At 46.9% G+C, this 20,436-nt stretch overlaps 1 pseudogene; it reads left to right on the top strand.

The window, feature by feature from the left end:
• The first annotated feature begins 517 nt into the window (after positions 1-517).
• Positions 518-20,436, top strand: part of LOC147422733 (uncharacterized) — an 82,106-nt pseudogene continuing 62,187 nt past the window's right edge.

Below are 20,436 nucleotides of genomic sequence, written 5' to 3'. Positions count from 1 at the left end.
TGCGAAGGGCATAAGATGCTTCATTTACAAACTTCAGTGCTCGAAAAAAATCTAGGTTTAGTGTAATCTCACTTACAAATTTTGAAATTTACTTTTCAACTTTAAATTTCAAGATGAGGAAACCTATAAATTTTGAAGAAATATAATGTAAAATAGTGTAAAAACCTTCAAATTTATGTAATTTCCCTTAAGTATTCCTTGTTTCCTCATGCATAGGTTTGTCAAGTTTTTAGAAAAAAGCTTTTTTTAGCACAGTTTACAATGGAGTCATATGTAGTGCAAGTGTTAGAAAAAGATCCACGTCCATTGTATTTTAAATGGTTGAAATTGTAAAAACTCGATTACTTGCCTTTTAAAAAACCGAGAAAGTTACACAGGGAGAATTTCAAGTTTGCCCTTACTTCACTCGTTCGTCAGGGGAGATGTATTTATTACTATGCACGAACGTTGGCGTGCGCTCCTTGATGGGGTAGGGAAAGGTCTTTTACTGACCTTTCCCCGTAAAAAGTGCGACCCCATGGCGACCGGTGGGGAGCCGGGAGCCATGGCGGGAGCAGTTTTTACGAGGGAAAGGTCAGTAAAAGACCTTTCCCGGCCGTCAAGGTCTAGGGGAGGGGGGCCAAGCACTGGACTCTGACGACGAGCATGTGCAGTCCTGCAGCGCAAGTACAGGCAGCCATTTTTCCGCATGCTGAGGTGTCATAAAATGATTGCCAATCATTGCCATGAGTGATTACGCGTGCTGATTTGTCTCACATCTGACGGCCCGTGCTGAAATTACTGTCAGTAATGGACAGTAGATGAGTGACCGAGATCCCCTGCCCCACGACCCTGGACCTTGACGGTAGGAGAGGTTGACACTGCAGAGTTTTAGTTTAACGGCTTCAAAATTTCAAAGCTTTGTTTTGCAGAGTTTCACAACAGCTTGTTGAGGATCATCCGCACGCCGGCGTCAGCAGGAAATAATGCAGGCTGATGCTCGATGCCCATTCTTGCTGCAGGGTATTCAGTGCCCTAGCCTATTTGATGCCAACAACCTCGTCTGCTGTTGTAGAGCTACTTCGTGGAGAGCATATGGAATCCGGGTGTGAAGCCTTGAATCTCCGGGGCAGTGTTCAAGAAAAATATGTCTCGGCTTAATACTGTGTCGTTTTCAATTTCAAACATGCTGGTTGGGGGCAAGGGAAGAAGGAGAAATTCCAGCCCAAAATAGAGAGAAAATAGTGCAAAAACGTGAAAAAGTAACCTAAATTTCTAAAACTTCCTCTTGGAAAATTCAAGGAAGGAATTTTGTATGTTTGGAAAAATAATTCTTCCCGAACACTGCTCCGGGGCATTCAACAAAGTGTGCATGTGGGTGTCTCATAAATACCGTGCTCAACATTTCCAAAATACTTGCCAGAATACTCCCTTATGCCAGCATGAACTCACATCCACCCATCACAGTAGTACTCATTTTGTTTTTCAAAGCCCGGTCACAGCATTAGTAATTTTCTTTCTCTAAGCCTGGTCTGATTTTGTATTTGTGTGAGGAGTCAAGACTCGCATGATTTGGATGTAATGGAGGCTTTGTTATACCTATGGTTGATGCCCACAACCAACAAATCAAATGTGTTATGGACCTCTCAATGAAGCATTCACACCTCCTCAAGGAATTACATGAAAAGCCATGCTTAGATTGGTGAAAGCATAGCAGAAGGAAAGAGAAGCATTGGGCCCTATAATCGACCACTTCCTTGAGGTTCTTCCACATGCAATTGTGTCCATAGTGAGCAAGAACACCTCGTCTTCAAATAATTAATACATATGTTGGGAAGTTTACTTTCAAAAGAGCTATCCAACATGCAAAGGCAGAAGATATTGGCTTATTTTGTTTATGAATCTTTTAGAGCATCCACTTATTGGTCCACACGTGCACACACACACACACACGCACATCTCTCTCTCTCTCTCTCTCTCTCTCTCTCTCTCTCTTTCTCTTTGTATGTGCGTTCGGACTCAGACATACCATCCCTCAAAGATGGTCTCTCTCTCTCTCTCTCTCTCTCTCTCTCTCTCTCTCTCTCTCTCTCTCTCACAGACAGACCATCCCTCAAAGATGGTCTCTCTCAGACAAACCATCCCTCAAAGATGGTTCATCTTTGAGGGATGGTTTGTCTGAGAGAGACCATCTTTGAGGGATGGTCTGTCTGAGTGAGAGAGAGAGAGAGAGAGAGAGAGAGAGAGAGAGAGCATCTTTGAGGGATGGTCTGTCTGAGTCCGAACGCACATACACTCACATCTCTCTCTCTCTCTCTCTCTCTCTCTCTCTCTCTCTCAGACAGACCATCCCTCAAAGATGGTCCATCTTTGAGGGATGGTCTGTCTGAGAGAGAGAGAGAGAGAGAGAGAGAGAGAGAGAGAGACCATCTTTGAGGGATGGTCTGTCTGAGTCCGAACGCACGCACACACACACACACACACACACACACACACACACACACACACACACACACACACACACAGAGACCATCTTTGAGGGATGGCCTGTCTGAGTCCGAACGCACATACAGGCGCACACACACAGAGACCAACTTTGAGGGATGGTCTGTCTGGGTCCGAACGCACATACACACACACACACACACACACACAGAGACCATCTTTGAGGGATGGTCTGTCTGAGTCCGAACGCACATACACACACACACACACACAGGGGGGGGGAGTTTGCTTGCAGGTAAAAGAGTTAGAAAATCCAGTTGCCAAGCGCCTTCCTTCTCTGTGCAGTTATGGTGATGGTATATCTCTTCAACTATCTCTTCTCTATAGAGTACCGCTCTTTGCCCGTCCTCTTTTTTTAGCAACTTCTTCGTGGAAGTCCTACCCCTCCCTCTTCTTCGCCCCTTCCAATGGCTCTCTGTCTTATTTGCATGTCCACCAAGAAGGTCTTTTCCCTACCCTCCTCCGGAATGAAGTCGTGCATCGTGGGGTTATTGGAGGTGGCAACTTTGTCGATCTTGAATGGCTTAACGGATCACTTCTTGGTGACTATGGTTTTGATCCCCTCCAACTTGGAAAGGATACATTTGCCAACCGTGGTGTGGAAAACATGGACTAGAATCCCTTGGTTCCAAGCTTGAGCTTAGCCTAAAGCAATTACTTCATTCTCTTTTTGAATGTTGTTGGTTTTGAGTGGGCTAACCCTTGGTTTCACACATCAAAACAATTTGCAAATGCCATAGGTCTCCAAGGGTACCTTCGTGGAAAGTTCTTTGACCTGCCTCCTCTGAGTTGGAGAGGTTAAAATCGCAGAGATGAAGCATGCTCATCTTGACATGGTTTCTATGCTCTGTAGACCATTCCATTTAAATCTTCGCTCGGGTTTTAGTTTGCTCAGAAAATCTTCCTCGGGCTACGGTACGACTCACACACACCTAAGGGATCATTTTTGCCATTTGTCTCTTATTATTGATATACGTCTTCTACTCATGGCCTAATTTCAAAAAATTATCAAAAAAGAGAGATCAAACGTAAATTATAACAAAAAAGTTGATAAAACAATGCACTTTACTCATTTGATCAATAGGTCCGCATTTAGAATTCCTTCCCCTCCTAGTCAGAGTTCTCCTAAATGGCAATGTGTCATCAGGATTGTGGTATGCATGGGCATCAAAGCAGTGCCTTATGCAAGGCCTTGTAAGTGGACCTATGTATGCATACTTGATCAATGCATGGAAAAAATAATGCTATGTGTGAGGGGGGTCTTAAGCAAAGTGGCCCTATGTATGCATACTTGGTCAATGCATGGAAAAATCAATGCTATGCAAGAGGTGGGTTTTAATCAAGGTGATTAAGACATTCTGACAACGAGGTTTACATGTTCTTATGTTAGAGAGCATATACCATCATGTAGTAAGCATTGTAATTCTACAGCTCATTGGCAAATTGTCAAAAGGTTTTATCCTTTTAGGCTCGATGTTTGAGGTTTGGGACGCCACACCATTATAGTGGGTTCTGACTTTGGCAAGCGTTGTGGTCACTTAGAAGCGTCATTGTGGGGTGTGGTTTTTAGTGAATCTTTTTGTTTTGGAATCCACATTTGATTTGTCAAATTTTCCACTATAATGGGGTGCTTAGGTACCCACACTTGGTTGTAACTAAGTGTCCTTGGTTTTGGAACTCTTGTAGGCCACATGACATTTCGATTTGCTCTTTTAGTTGTGGGTGAACACCGTGGTTGTATTTGTGGAGATAAGCATGGCAATTGGACTTTGGGAATCCAAATGAATTTTTCTTCAAATTTGGGAGTTCCTTTAGGTATCCAAATTTATTGTTTAGAGGTGCTTTGGGTGGCTTAGGCTTAACTTGGACAAGTGTCTTTTTTGGTATCCAAATTTTCTTGGGTTGTTTTTCCTATAGTTTTCGTCTCCTGTATGGCCAGTGGTACCTATTGTTGTGCCTCTATTGCATTGAAGCCATTGGCCGATTCCCTAATCTTTTTCTTGTCGTTCTTGAAAAGATACCTGGTATCTTCCATGGAAGAAAATGCAATATATTTCACATGATGGTCCATTGTACAATACATTTGGTTTTTTGACCAATGTATATACATCTTGTATTTGTGTTTATATGGTGTACCTAGTATTAGCTGATTATCAGGGGAGTTTGGAGGTAGTACAAAGAATTTATGGGAACATGGTAATCCTTTGATGTGTAGCAAAATCTCCATGTAGTCTGGGATAGTACTATGCCATTGAATCCTGTGAACTTTCTTTCCAATGGTTGTAGGACCAACTATGGAATTTTCTGGTACAGATCCCAACCAATTAGATTCAAATGTGCACTTCAATCAACTAGCACATGAATAGGTAACATGTTGGCTCCTAGCTTGATAGAAATGTAAGGATCCCAACTCTCTTCATCCTCCTCAATAGTTGTAAGCTGATGAATTCGCACAGTCTTTCCCATCTCCCAGTCTTCCAGTTTTTTTTTCCTCTTTGCTACCAATTCTTTCGCCCGGGGGATTCACCATGGAAAAATTACCGCAACACGTAAGTGCAGGGGAGGGTTTTTTTTTTACAAGTTACATAATCGTATAAGTTAGGAACATGCCCCCAATAATTTATCTCCCAAGCTTAAAGATAAGGGAGGGGGGTATCATATGTGGGTGGGGTGAGAGAAGTGAGAAAATGGAAATATGAGAGGAAGTTTTTGTGTTTCAAAATCATGGCTTCTCAAAAGAATCTGCGCCCCTTGACCTTGTAAGTCAATAGCTACAAAGATACATGCAAGAACTAACACTGCTTTATATCAATTGATTCTTTTTTTATTATAGTTCATTTATTGAGGGATAAAAGCTATAAAGAGTTTGTCTAGATGCAAATTTACATGGAGAACCTAACACAACACTATAACCATTTTTTTTTAGTAATTTAGATAGGTCATAATTGGATGAGTACCAAAGTGCAGGTTGATCGAGCACATAGTTTGAAAATCAAACTAAGATACATTGAGGGTACATCTAGTTATCAATAGAAGTGGTTCCTTAGTATGTTTCTAGTCATTATGCTAGAAACTCTTTGACTAGTTTTATTTAGTTCAATCATGTGAGATCTAACTTTTTTGTGTAAGATAGGGGTATGATAGTTTTCTTTATTGATTGTCGTATAAGCGTATAAAGGGGGTCATATTCCCTAATATGATTCCTATATGTAGGGGTTTTATCAAAGTTATCCGCTCATAGGTGGCGTCCCTTTTTGTATATAGAGTGAATCCCCCAGGTTCTGTTGCTTCTTGTTATGCTTGTCAAACCATGCAATCATGTTTATCTTTTTTTGTGGGTTGCATGTTCCCTTTCAAGCATCTCTTGAGTCAATGGTAAGTGATATTTCTTTAACCTACACAATCATTGATCCAATTGGGCATTTCCCATCCATCCAATGCAGCAAGTTCAATGGCTCCACTTGGTGATATAGAATGAATCATAAATGGCCCCATCCCTCGCTTTTTCAATTCATTTTTGGCAAATGATAACAAAGGATGAACAAAATCTTCCACTAATACAATATCTTGTGAAAACAAGATACATTCTTTTTGCAAATGGTATAACCTGTAGCCTTTGCTTTTAGGACTGTATCCAACAAAAGTGCATTTGACAGCCTTATCATCCAGTTTTTTGCACTATAGTTGTGTCTACTATGGCTCTTGCAAAAGAGTAGCCTCTTGTGAAAAGGCTGCATTGCCTTATTGTTGGCGGATACGCCGCGACAGACGTCAGCACAACGAGAACTCACCTAACAAGATTTGTCAGCTATGGACGAAGCTTGACCCACAGGCTCCTGGAAGCAAGCATAGGGTGTCATCTTACACTCGATCGACTATTAACTACTTCCTACAGAGGTCTCTACCCAATGTCTAAGTTACAGCCTTCAAGAGTACACAAGAGAAGATTTCCTACAACGCTTTCAAGAGTCAATTACCCATCAAAAGTTCTCGAAACGCTACAGAACTTGAGGGAAATCCTATTAACACCAATAGGTCACTCTCTCTAAGGTCCTTGACCCAAAACCCCAATCCTAAACATCCGTTGCAGAATCGCGTAGGATGTATGGTCGAAACTTACACGTCAACGTTTTCTAAAACTAACATGCTTAATGCGTAGCTCTACTCATTGCGAACGCGTGGATATGCTGAAATGAAAAAACGAACAACGTATGCTTACCGAATCACCAGATTTAGCTCGTGGGTCAATCTCGCAAAGCCGGGTCGTACACCTGCAATGTAGGTGTTGGCGCGTAGCTCTCTTCGCGGGCAACACGTTGCACTTCTCCACACATGATTTCGACCACCAGTGTGTGCATAGCATCAAGATAAACTCTCACTCTCTCTCGTACATAGAGTACGCTCAACTCACACAGACAAAACTTATAAAAATGATAGAAGGTTTTTTGCATTAAAATCAAAAGTGGTATAAATACCTTACAATCTCAAACCCTAATGTTCCAATTTAACCATTTACTAAGTCTAAATGTCAAAAATGGGATACAATTTGGAAGCTTATGCAAGCCCCACTATTTACAAAGGTGAAATGACGGTTTCTTCTCAATTAAGGAATGATTACAAAGGAATTAGTATCCCGCCGGGCAATCATCCTCCGTTGAGTGTGTCCAACCGCTAACACTCCCCCCTTCCTAGATCATGTCGTCCCCGACATGAGAGTAGAACTGCTTCTTCAGTGGAGGCTTTTGCGCATCTTCAGAACATACTCATATCGTGCATCTTGTGCCAGTAATGTGGGGCCGAATATATCTGTATCGATGGTGAAGAAACCGGTGTAGAATGCTTCTTCAAAGGCCTGGAGATGGTACGAGGGCAAAAACATTATTCGCTGGTAGAGGGTATGTATCACCTCATGGGAAGGTTGAGCAGATAGTTCATACGCACATCTATATGTGTCTTGGAAGAAGAATATGATGTATGTTGCCTGTCTAGGTTTAAAGATCTCAAAACCTGCTAGAAGGGACCTCTTGATAGCTCTTTTTGGAGAAGCTTGAGCACGACGGCTCGCTGCTGCTCCTGAGCATTCCCCTCCCCCCCCCCGCCTGCTCCTGCTCCCCCGCGCCATAGCCGCCCCTTCGCCCTCGCCCTCGCGCTTCCCCTGTTGCGCGTTGTCTGTCCACGCGCATTGCTGAGCTTACACCCAGCCTGCGCGCAGCCCAGCCAGAGTGCAGCCCCGCCCGCTGCCCCCCCTTTTTTTGTTCGCAGCCTCGCCGCTCCAGCCCCTTATCCCCCCCCCCCCCCTCCGAAGGCCTCGTTTGAATTGCCTGGCAGTGGATTCTCAGTTGGTTTCCCCTTGCCGAGCTCTCAACCATTGGCCTTCTTGTCCGCCCTTCTCCTTCAGAGCAGCAGACACTAATGGAGGCTCATGCTCCACCTCAGAGGGACTCCTCCGAAGCCCCCTCATAGGGACACCGCTAAGCCCACTATTCGACTTGCTCTTTCACCGACAGAGCAAGTGAGCCTAGCCGATGAGGTAGAGCGTCTGCAGGCAGCCTCGGTTATTTGCAATTTTCTCGGCACTCAACCCAGCAGAGGAGAGCTGCGTGACCTTCTCCAGGCCCGCCTTCTCGTAGAGGTGGGCAAGATTTTGGATGTCCAGATCCTCGGACGAGGGTACTACCAGATCGAGTTCGAGACTTCCGAGATGGCCTCCAAGGTCATAGATATGAGTCCACTGGCTATCTGAGCATCACGCGCCCACTTTCGACAGTGGCGACACAGTTTTGACCCGACTTCGGATGTGCTCGTAGAGGAGACAGACATCCCCATCTCAGTCTGCTTTTTGGGTTTACGGAGGGAGTACCTTCCACTGCTCTCCAGGATTGGCTCCGCCATCAAGAATGTTCTAGAGACACCTCGTACGGCAGCATCAGTAGCTGCCAAGGCGGCCGGCATCCCTTCAGTTTGAGTTTTGGTCAAAGATACCCACACGCTCCCGAAGGTCATCCTTTTGCCTCGGGTGAGTGGGGGTTGGTTTAGGCAGAGTGTGGAGTACTCGGGTCTCCCGAACCAGTGCTTCATTTGCAGACAGATGGGCCACCTAGCAAAGGCCTGTCCACGGAGGAGACCGCGACCTGCACCTCACCCTCAGCCCCAGCCTGCCAAGGCTGGGCCGCAACCTCAGCCAGCGACACAGCGCACAGATTCTGAGCCACCCTCCGAGCCTGGGGTTCCAGCGGAGGAGGGGTGGCAGCAGGCCCGTGGCCGTCAACACCAGGGGCCACAGCGATAGCCTGGCACTCAGAGTGGCCCTCAGGTGCCTACTCAGCAGCAGTGGGTTCCCATGGGGAACCTCTTTGGTCCTCTTGAGCAGGAGGAGCCTCCTACGCCAGCCTTCTCTTCCGTTTCACCCTCGCCAGCCCCTCCACCTTCAGATTTCCCCTCTTCCTCCTCATCCCCTCCCCCGCCCTTTGCTCCCGCCCACTCCCCACCTCGCCCCCCTATCTCTGTCGTCCCGCCCCGTTTCTCTTCTCCTGCGCCCCCCCCATCTCCTTCTCCCCCTCCTCCTGCTTCAGTACCAGAGTCGACTCAGGAGACTGTTCCCTCGCCGGCGGCTAGGAGATCTCTTGGCAACGCTTTTTCCACGAGTCGCCTAGCGAGAGAGGGTCAGCCCTTCTTGCAGCCCCCTTTGCATATTCAGACATCTTCCCTTGCAGCTATCCCTCGTAGTCTGACGAGCATTGACCTCCGACGCCGCTGGGACTTCTTCGATTACGGATTCACTCGCTTTCTCGGAGATTCCGCAGCAGACCACAAGGCAGCCTGCTTCAGGGTCCACGCTCTGTTCCTCGCCGCTAGGGGGACAGAGGCCTTGGACTCACCAGTTGGTTTCTCCTTTCCTCTCTGCGGTAGGATCGAGACAGAGTGGTCCCTCGACTCAGTGGTGGGATGGTTGCATACACAGGTTCTCAAGTTCTCTCACCACAAGGGAGAACTTGGAGTTACAGATTTGCTGCAGACTTTGTGGCCACTGGCCAAGTTTGCGGTGACACCCCCAGACTCAGCAGGATGTAGGCACATTGTGGTGTACTTTTTTGCTGATACACAGTGTTTGCCTTCCTATGTATACATACATGAGGACTCTTGGACAGAGGAGGTTGCTTTACGCTCGGCTCGCTCTGCTTGGGCTTGGGCCAGGCACTCACTACAGGCTCGCCTATCTAGAGGACGCTCGGATGTGGATTACTCCCCATCCAAGCCTGCCTCGAAGATAGCCCGTCTTGCTACTGCTGCAGCATCTATTCTCTCTCGCTCCCCATGAGGATCATCTCATGGAACGTGCAGGGAATAGGTGGGCCCCAGTTTCAGCGACAGCGGGGCCGATTGCGGCAGGAGCTTCAGCGTTGCCTTGTGGGAGGAGAGATTGATCTCCTTATGCTTCAGGAGCACCATTTGTCTGAGAGCTGCATCCGGCGCTGTGGTCAGATTTTGCGTGGACGTTATGATACCTTTTGGTCAGCTGCTTTTGGACCTGGAGGCATCCAGGGTGGGGTATGTATGACTATTGCGAACTCATTGCAGCAGGCCATTGTGGGCAGAGGGATTATTGTGCCAGGCAGGGCTCAGTGGATTACTTTGCAGGTTCAGGGTGGCCTTGTGGGCTTCCTGAACATCTATGCGCCCAATGTGGCGAGTGCTCATGCAGAGTTTTGGTCACAGATTGTTGAGTCTTTGCCACAGGTTGACCATTGGTGTGTAGGAGGGGACTTCAACATGTTGGAGGACCCTTCTGACAGGATCGGAGGCAGCCATGCTACTGTGCATGGAGTCGAGTTAGCATCTTGGGAGAGGTTGTGTATGACCTTGAGGGTCTCGGATACATGGCAGCATTCTGGCTTTGTGACGCCTCCAGAGAGGCTTGCCTTCTCTAGATCAGACCGCAGAGTGGGAGGAGTGAATCTATCGTGGATAGATCGCTTCTACACTAGTGACCACTTCAGTGATTTGGGGGGATCAGTGGGCATCCTGGTAGGGAAATCCTTCTCGGACCATGCACCAGTGATCCTCACAGTGGCAGACAGGCTGAGGAGTGGAAGCACGATGCTTCGCATCCCAGAGCGGGTCTTGTTGGACACAGCACTCAGAGAGAGGGTAGAGGCTCTTTGGACAGAGGGCATGGACAGCCAAGCTCTACCGGCAGACAGAGTGGCCTTACGCCTAGCTCAGCTTGGCCACTTTTTTCTCCAAGACTCTTTGGCTCGACGGGCTGTAGCGAGAGAGGAGGAGCAGCGTCTCAGATGAGGCATTGCTTCACTACAGAGGATGCAGGAGTGGCATCCAGACAGTCCATGGTTGGAGGAGCAGTTACAGCAGACTCGACAAGAGCTTGCTTGCACAGAGGAGAGGTGCCATGAGTTTGCCTTTCACCAGAAGGCATCTCAATGGACTCAGGTAGGTGACAGAGTGACAGGTTCCTTTTTTGAGACAGTAGGACCTCGGTACTCGCATGCCAAGGTCACTCAGCTGAGGAGACCCGATGGGTCAGTTTCTTGTGAGCCTAAGGATATGCGTGCAGTTGCTACTGACTTTTACCGTGAGCTACTGACGGCTGAGCCCCAGTCAGAGAGACAGGATGCATGCAGGGAGCAGGTTTGGGCGCAGAAGCCTTGTCTTGTGACTGAGGAGATGCGCCAGAGGCTGGAGATACCTCTTCAGCTTGAGGAGCTGCACACGGCTCTTAGGGCCCTTCCTCATGGTAGTTGTCCAGGTGAGGATGGGCTGACTCCCAGCTTCTTCTTGTAGTACTGGGACTTGCTTGGCCCAGATCTTTGTAGTGCCTTTCAGTACATTCTCCACACAGGAGTGATGCCGGATACCATGAGTGAGGGCCTGATTTACCTCATTCCAAAGGAGGGTGGCTCCTTGGATGAGATTCGACAGTGGCTCCCCATCACCATCCTCAACTCAGCCTACAAAATTCTTGCCAAGGCTCTGAGTTTGAGGATTCAGCCACTTTTGAAGAGCCTTATACATGGGACTCAGACAGGTTTTGTCAAGGAACGCAGTATCCTTGACTACATCTTCACTTTCTGGGAGGCTTCTGCCCTGGCACGTCTCCGTGGGGAGGACCTTGTGATTCTTCTTCTCGATTTTGAGAAGGCATACGACAGAGTTGACTGGGACTTTCTAGAGGGCACGCTTCGCAGGATGGGCTTTTCAGATGCTTGGATCAGAGGGGTGTCGGCTTTGTACAGACAGGCTCACAGTCGGGTGCTTTTGGTAGGAGGTAGAGGTGAGCGCTTCATGCTCACACGATCGGTCAGACAGGGTTGTCCTCTTGCCCACTTTCTCTTTCTGTTCTATGCGGAGGCGATGAGCAGATTTTTGGTGTCACAGCAGGTTGGTTTGAGGGGCTTAGCACTCCCGATACGGGGAGATGAGCTTCTGGACGCTGAGTTTGCCGACGACTCAGCCTTGTACTTAGAGGGCCAGGAGGCCAATTTACACAGGTGTGGGCAGGCTCTTAGACCTTTTGCTGTGCATCGGGCGCATTGATCAACTGGAGAAAGACAGTGGCTTTCTTGGTTCGCAGTGCTCCTGTGCCAGAGTGGATGCCAGGAGAGGGTTTCAGGTGGATTCCCCCAGGGACTGCAGTTCGATACTTGGGTTGCCAGGTTGGTTTGGATTTGTCCCCCGAGCAGCAGATTTCTCCTCTTCTCCTGTCCATTAGGAGAAAGCTGTTCCACTGGAGCTCAGCACGACTTTCGCTGGCTGGTAGAGTAGTAGTTGCCAACCAGGTGTTGTTGGCAACTATGTGGTACATCACTTCTTGCTGGATCTTCTCGAGTTCTTGTATCAGCCAGGTAGAGAGGCTGATCAGGAACCTCCTTTGGTCAGGTTGCGACACTCAGGTTGCCTGAGCCAAGGTGGCTTGGTCGGTCATCACACTTCATTTTTCTCAGGGAGGGCTTGGGATCATTGATCCAGCACAGCAGAGCAGAGCCCTTCTTGGGAAGTTCGTCGTCACAGGACCTCTTCCAGGCGAGGAGCCCTGGAAAGAGTTCTTGCTGCAAAGGCTTCGTGCCACGGTGCCTCAGTCAGGAGGCCCTTGGAAACCTTCGACCAGATGGATCTTTACAGAGTTGCGCCGAGTTGGTTTGAGCAGGAGACTGGAGGACCGATTCGCTGTGAGTTTGCTTCGCTCTTGGGAGCTCTTACGGCGTGGCCTAGAGCAAAGACAATCGACATGCACGGAGGAGCGCCTACGACAGCCCCTCGTCTAGAACCCCATGATTAGCACTCAGAGAGGCCACCTGGTTGGGAGTAGGCCTCATGTTTCATGGGGTCCCATGGCAGCAGGTCCAACGTGCTCTCTAGGTGACTGGCTAGAGTTCACAGGTTTGTCAGAGGAGGTGCAGGGTGTCCAGCTACAGGGCATGAGAGGGGTTTAGAGCATGTATCAGGACATCTCAGAGTCAGTTCCAGCTGAGTGGCTCACGCCTCTCGAGCCTGTAGCACCCCGATGGATGGGAGCCTTCACACGACTGGAGGTTCTCATCTCAGTCAGGGCTTGTTCAGAGACTGTCCCAGCCCTGTTCTTTGAGCTTCAGGGTGGGGGACGATTACAACGAGTTACAGTAGAGGCCCCGCAGGTAGGAGAGTGCTGTTTCTAGAGGATCCGAGTTGTGGGCATCTGTGGGAGGACTTGCGTCATAGACCCTGACCCAGCAGCTCTCGAGGCAGGACACTGGAGACTATGGGCTTGGGAGTGTTGTCCACTGGCACGAGTACAGTGGGATCCTTGTGAGTGGCTATGGAGGGACCCCTCCTCTTTTGCAGACCGCCCAGGAGTCCCTTTCTCTCAGTACACTGTTTGGCTTGGACGTCATATACTTGTAGCGCAGAGAGAGGCCCGCCCCGCTGCAACACGTCATTGGCAGGAGGAGGGTCTCACAGTTGAGTTCTTGGCAGCTTTTTGGCAGAGGCTGCGAGACTCCAGATAGCCGAGGCGCGTCACTTTGTTCCAGTGGTTAGTTGCACACAGAGCCACAACAGTAGGGAGCTGGCTTGTGCATAGTGGTCTCTCGGCCGCATGTATAGCCTGTAACCAGTTGGTGGAGAGTCAGCGACAATGTCTTTGGGACTTTCCTTCGGCCCAACAGGTGTGGCTACGAGTTCTTCGGCTGATGCCTGCCCTCTCCGCGACTCGACAGTACACTTGGGGGGCAGCGGCTTGGTCCACCCTCACGGGCCGGGCACTACAGTTTGAGTTATCTTCCACCAGCAGGATGATAGTGATACAGGGGGGGCGACCTGCACTCCAGCCTGCTACAGAACTTACTCCACAGGAGTGGTGCAGTGAGAGAGAGGAGTGTTGGGAGCTCATCAGCGGCCTAGCTCTTTGGTTCATCTGGCGGGCCCGTTGTTTCCGCATCTTTGAGGCTCGCCCTGTGCCACCAGCAGAGACTATTCGTGACTTTTGGGTAGAGCTGATCCATACTCTCAGAGGACAGCTTGAGGGACTACAGGGCAGCTCCGACCGCATGCGGGAGCGCCGCGAGGCTTTCCTTCGACTCTAGCGCCCTGGGCCTTTCTACACCATGGTCCAGGGGGTGCTCAGATGGCACTACTGTCCACCTGTGTGGCTCTTCCCTCCTCCCATTTCTTGATTTAGCCCCATTGTATATATGCTGTTTTTTCATTGGGAGAGTCTCCCCATCATGCTTGTTGTAGCCCTCTCTTGCAGAGGTGGATGTAGCCCTATGGGCAGTTTTCATTAACTAATAGAAGGATCTTTTTCTTGGAAAAAAAAAAAACCTGCCAGAAGGGTTTTACATATCTTCCTGAGCATAATGCAAGAGAGGTCACGCGAGCCACTGAACAGTTTAATGGCGCCCGTTAGGGTTTGCACCATTATTGCTCACTCATTCTCTCACCTACCTTCAAGCCTGGCAGCTTTGGGTAGTTGAGCCATGTGGGGTGGCTTTTCTTCAGCAGTTCTTGTTCTTTCCAGGTGGAGGGAAAAATCTAAGGTTGTCTCTGATTATTTTAGGTGCCTCTACCAGATGTACTAAATAATGTGGGTATTTAGTTAGACATGCCTTCCTCCATTTTGGGTGAGAGTCCACAATAAGCTTAACACCTTCTGGTTTGGTGATATCTTCTTCGTATAGTGGCACTATTGGCTCCTCTTTAATGCTCTTGTTTAGTGTAGCAGCTTCATACTTGAGAAGAGGATATGGGAGAGAGGGTTGTAGCCATTCATGTCGAATGACATTTGCGTCTAATTTATGAATGGTCATAGACCTCAATATCCTCTGCTCCCAATACATTGCTTCTTTGGCGGTGTCTTTTATGGCTGCTTCTATTGCCTTTTGTAGATTGTCTTCTTCTTCTCGTGTCAGACCCCGGGGCTCTTGAGATGGTCCCACAAGGATGTCCTCTTGCATTGTTGTGTCCAGTGGATTTGACAGATTGTCTATATCAATTCCTTTCATAGCTTCTGGCCTTGTGCTCAATTGTGGCTCTTTAGTCTGTTGTTGGCCTTTTAGCTCATCGATCTGCTTTTGATATGCTTTATTTTCCTTTTTAGCTTGATCCCCCATGGTCACTAAAAGGTCGTTCAATTTAGCATTGGCTTTCTCATCCTCTTCTAGCTTCTTCTTGGTGTCTTCATTTTCAGTTTGCATCTTCTTGAGATCCTCATCCATCTTCTTTTTCAAGGCTGCTAGCTCATCTTTCATGGCCTTGTTCTCATCCTCCAAACGGATTTGCATCATTAGGGAGCACTCGGCCAGCATCAATCTTTGTCTCTTCTCTAGTGTCAACTCCTTTTGGAGTTCCTTCATCTGTTCTTCATACATATCCTTCTCTGAAGTAGTGCTAGTTGAGGCCGTGGCTCTGACTCTGTCCGGAGATGCCCTTAGCCTCTGGATTGTCTGATCTCTCACTTTTATTTGATCTTTCATCTCTATAACTTTTTCCTGGCTAGCCTCATGTTCTAGCTCAGCTTTTTCCTTAGCATTCCTCAAAGTCTCCACTTCTGTGGACTCATCCACAAGCTGGAGTGTCAAGTTGTCCCTTTCTTTCTCCGCATTCGTGAGTGATTTGCTGATTTTCTTATACTCCTCATCTGCTCTTTGAAGCTTTTGGTTTGCTGCCTGATTCTGACTTTCTAGATCTTGGAATCTTTTTAGTGCCGCGTCCAAATCAGCTTGTAGCTTGGCTTGCTTCTGTGTGTTCTCTTGGTCCTGCTTTTGCAGCGAGTCCACCTCGGCTTTGATTTGAACTTTATTTACTTTAAGATTATCACACTCAATCTCAGTGGCGATAGACCTTGCTCTGAGCCCAGTGAGTCTTTGCATCACCTCATCCCAATCATTGGCTTGTGGCTATAAATCCATTGTACCTGTGGCCATTTCCTTCAACTCCACCAATCGAGGGCTCAACATATATTCTTTGGGCCTAGTGCCAGACAACTGAAAAGATGCATGAGCTGCCTCTTCTTGAGAGTATCAAGCAGCTAGTAGATCAAGGAATATTCTATATTTTTTTCTTTTGGATCTGGCTTCTCATCTTTTGGTTCAATTTCTCCCTTCTACTCTTTCTCTTTTTCCTCGTCTTCCTTGGAGTCTTGTTGCCCATCAGATTTTTTCAACTTCTCAGTTTGTCGGGGTTGAGGAGGACTAGGAGGAGGTGGTGATGTGGAGGGCTAGATTCTCGGCTTAATGATGGGGTTGGTTGCTTCTTCTTGAAGTCCCGATCAGCCTTTGTTTTCCTCTCTCTTTCTTCCCCTTCCCGCTCTTCTAGCAGCTACCACCTCACATCATCAACTTCTTCTTTGGTAAAAGGTATGTTTGGGATATTCTTAGCGGTAGCATCTAAAATCTCAAAATTCTTTATATAATCTTCAAAGCGATCCCTTTGAGTACTTTGAGAAGATCCAGACATAGCCTCAAGTGAGGGCTTCCATAATTCACTCAGACCCCCCTTTTAGCATCCTCTCAGCTCTGAAACTCTCCATTAGTCTTTCCAGCCTTGCTGCTTTCTGTGACTTTGTTTCCTTTACTGGCACCTATAGAGTTGCCTTATTCCCCTTCTTGGGCTGTGGCGGCTCTTCTGGCACTGTCTCTAAACGGCGCTTCAACCTTGTGGCTACCCTTGGAGCCTCAGGAGGCTCTTCTTCTTTATCTTCCTTTAGCTTGAGCCAATAATTTTGGGAGGGAGGTAGAGGCCAATTTCCCTTGGCATCCAATGCTCCATAGATGACTTTGGTTATCAACTCACCAGGCACAATATAAGTGGGATTTTTGGTCCCCATTCTCACAAGGTTGTAGTGAATGTAAGCGGCATAAGTTATCTCTCTCGGGCGGCTCTTTTGCATCACCCAAGTGAAAGTGGTGGCAATAGCTCTAGGTGGCATCCTGTATTTCTGTGACCACTTGGTACACATGTGGAAGTACTGATTGTATAATTGGCTCATGATGGCCACCTTCGGGTTTGCAATATCTTCAAATGTATAGTTATTTTTCTTCTCTGAGTAGACCTTAATGTCATCCCGCCTCTTAGTCACACTATCTCCTTTGTTAGAGAGGTCAAGTGCTACTGCCACCACCTTCCCTGTGATGACAATCATCTTATTAGGCTTGCCTTGCAGATCTGTAACTATGGCTATGCCGTCCTCTTTGATTGTGGTGACAAATTCCCACACTCTTTTAACATCAATCCCTAATGGCAAGGCTTCAAAGTAATTGTGGAGATCTAGTTTCTCCAAGTAGTCCCCCATCTTGCTCATGACAAATTCATTGAGCTCTTCAGGGATCATGGGTAGGTCCACTGCATTTCCCTCCGGATCTTTAAACACTCCTTGGTAGATTCTCAGATCATTGGCTTCTAGTAGGTCATCTTGAATCCAAGTGCTTGTGGGCTTCAAGGTTCCCTCTGGGATAACAAAAGGCTCCACTTCTTCTAAGTAGTCCTTGATAGCCATCCTCTTCTTCTTTGCAGGCAACTTTGTGGCTGCCATGGATCCTGTTGCACTCAATAGTCCAAAGTTAGCGTTTTTTTCACAGATTTATTGGTAAACTGAGTTCTGACTACCCAAATGACTTGAAAATTGAAATAAGAACTCAAAAGGGACTAGGGAAGCCATGCATGTGCCCACAATAGGTTTTTGGCCGAAAAATAAGCATGTAGACATCCTATGCGTAGGATGTCTACTTCCTTTGATTTTGATAAAACTTGGTCAACATGCTCTCAGTGGCCCTTGACCTGTGCAACATGGCTATGTACTTGGAGTTTGGTTTCGACATCAAAAAAGTGCAATTTTGAGCAGATTTAGGCTTTTGGCTCACAAAATGGGTAGGATGGCCTATATGGATGGGCAAATGATATCCAATTGGAATGAAATTTGATATATAGGCTTCTTATACCATGTAAAAGACTCCCATGATATCAACCATTGCACAGAAGGTCAATATGACCCTGGAGACATCCTACGCAAAGGATCTCTTATCTCAGAATGACTTGATTTTCGTTTTGTGGGTAGCCCTTAGCATGTAGAACATGGCCCTGTTCTTAGATGTTGATTTGGATAAGTATTGGTGTTGTTAGGAGCATGTTTAGTGTTTTTAGGCTCAGAAAAGTGCATCTTTGAGGTTTTGGGGGCCAAATGTGATGGGTCTGGCTTGAAATTTGATATATGAGCTTGTGAAGATATTATAAAGATATGTGGAACTCAAAAACACCAGCTGGAGGTCAAATAGGGCATTTAGACATCCTACACGTAGGATGTCTATTTCACTATTTTTCATATCTGACTCCACAGTTAGCTTGGCAATGCGATAATGAGTATATGTGCAAGTTTCATGTGATTTGGACTAGTTTTGGTATGTCTATGACCCTTTATTGCCTCTATGCTTTGACTTTCCGGTTTTTTAATGCATATGAGGTCAACTCTTGTCCAAGTGTGATGAAACTTGATGGGTAGCATATATAAGCTATGTAGAAGTTGTGTATGAGGTGAGATATTGGGTTTGGCTTGCAAAAGAGGCCCTCAGACATTCTACGCGTAGGATGTCCCTGATGAATTCTTTTGGAAGAAGTGCTACTAGTATATTCCCTTAGCCCCCCTGAGTCCCCTTTAAGCCTTATTTCAATAAAAAAGTCAAAAAGATAGATAGAAACTCCCAGTTTGGATTTCAGAGCCTCTGAGTCGTTTTCTGACTCTTGGAGTGCTTTTCGGCGATGAAATTTCTTGATGTTAGTCTCCATAGCTTCATGGTTCCCTAGGGAACCTTGCCATATGGTTTTTGTTCGCTTTGTCTTCACTCGAGCTCCGTTTGGCGATTTGTCGCTCTGGACGCGCCCGTGGTTGCGTTTACAAGCCGTCGATGACTTGTGGTGGTCTACCACTAAGGACTTGGTTGTTGATGGTCTAGGCAAACCACTCGTGAAGTTTGGTGGCAAACGGACATCCGGTTTGGCCGTGAGAGCCAGTTGATGCTTTGTGTGTCGGATGTCGTTTCTGAAGCTTAGTCCTGCTTCGGGTTGCCTTATGGCCATGTGGGCTATATAGCCTTGTAGAGCATGTCGAGATGCTCCTACCCATGAGTTTTGGTAGCATTTGGGCGACTTTCCAGCGATTTACCACTTGGTGGCCTCTTGCAGGGCTTGTGGTGCCAAGGTTTTTCCCAATGGTTTTTTGTCGCCTTTGTGCATTCAAGAGTGGTCTCCTATGCTAGGGTAAACCCCCTATGAAGCCTTATTGCTATTGGGTTAGCCGTTAGGTGGCTACCTCTACCTGTAGGTCTCTACTACACATTCTCCATGTGAACCCTACACCAGTTTCGCCATAAAACATCAAACATACGTGAAAAGCTCAAGGTGGTGAGCCTACCCTCATATCTGGAGCCCATCGGGTGGTCGTGCACGTCGTAGAAGCAGCTGGAAGTCCGGTTCGTTCTAGGTGGCTAGAGCTCTCTCTCAAGAAGGAAATAGTAGAAATGAGCTCTAAGTGAAGTGAAACAATCTTATAACGGGGGTCCCCGAACCACTTTCTATGAAATTTGACATGTGCTCCCAACTTCTTGCGAGATGCGGTTTAGGCTCGAAAAGTTCCTGATTTGGACTCCGTTTGCCCAGTTTTCGAGAAATTTGACGTTTCGATCAAAATCTGGCCAAAGCACGCCTCCCGCTACATTCACATAATTGCACCCCCATTGTACCATAGGTTTTCCTATAGGCACTGATTATCCCCATATTTTTTGTTTTTCATTACGACCTTATTTCACCTGCTTTTTGTATTTTTGAAGTTTTTATGCCGATAATTAGTAAAATTAAAAAGAAAATAGAAAAATAAACCCAAAAAATCCCCAAAAAACACAATACCTCAATCACATCACCGCAAAACACTATGTACACTCACATGTAATTTTTATGGCCGGATTTCTCCATTTTACCAATATTTTGTTCGAAAAATGGCTATTTTTATATATATACACACACCTAGAGGCCTAATTTGGCGTTTGGCCCCATATACTTGTAGTTTTTTGTTGTATAATGGCATATGTACGTAGGTTAGTGCAGAAAATTTCGCAATCAAACGAAAACCCTTCAAAATATTCAAAAAACATGCCCTTTTTTGCTCTTTTCACCTTCATTGGGTCCGCATTGAGAATGCCTCCCCCCCCTAGTCGGAGTCCTCCCGGACGACAAGGTATCGCCTCAGGGTATATGTAGTGCATGGGTTAAAAATTGTGCTAATGCGCGGCCTTGTAATGTGGCTCTATTTGATGCATACTCAGTGAAATGCATGGAAAATTTAATGATGTGCAAGATGAGGGAATAAGCAAGATGCTTATTGGCATTCGACGTCGAGGTTTCCTGTTTTTTGTTGATTTGGTTGGAAGATTTTCTTTGCAAGTAAAAGTTGTAACTTTGTTTGATCGTCTTCTT

This window comes from Adiantum capillus-veneris, chromosome 27, assembly GCF_014529385.1.
Source record: "Adiantum capillus-veneris isolate H3 chromosome 27, ASM1452938v2, whole genome shotgun sequence".
NCBI classification, from domain to species: domain Eukaryota; kingdom Viridiplantae; phylum Streptophyta; class Polypodiopsida; order Polypodiales; family Pteridaceae; genus Adiantum; species Adiantum capillus-veneris.
This window is presented reverse-complemented; position numbering and strand designations above follow the sequence as displayed.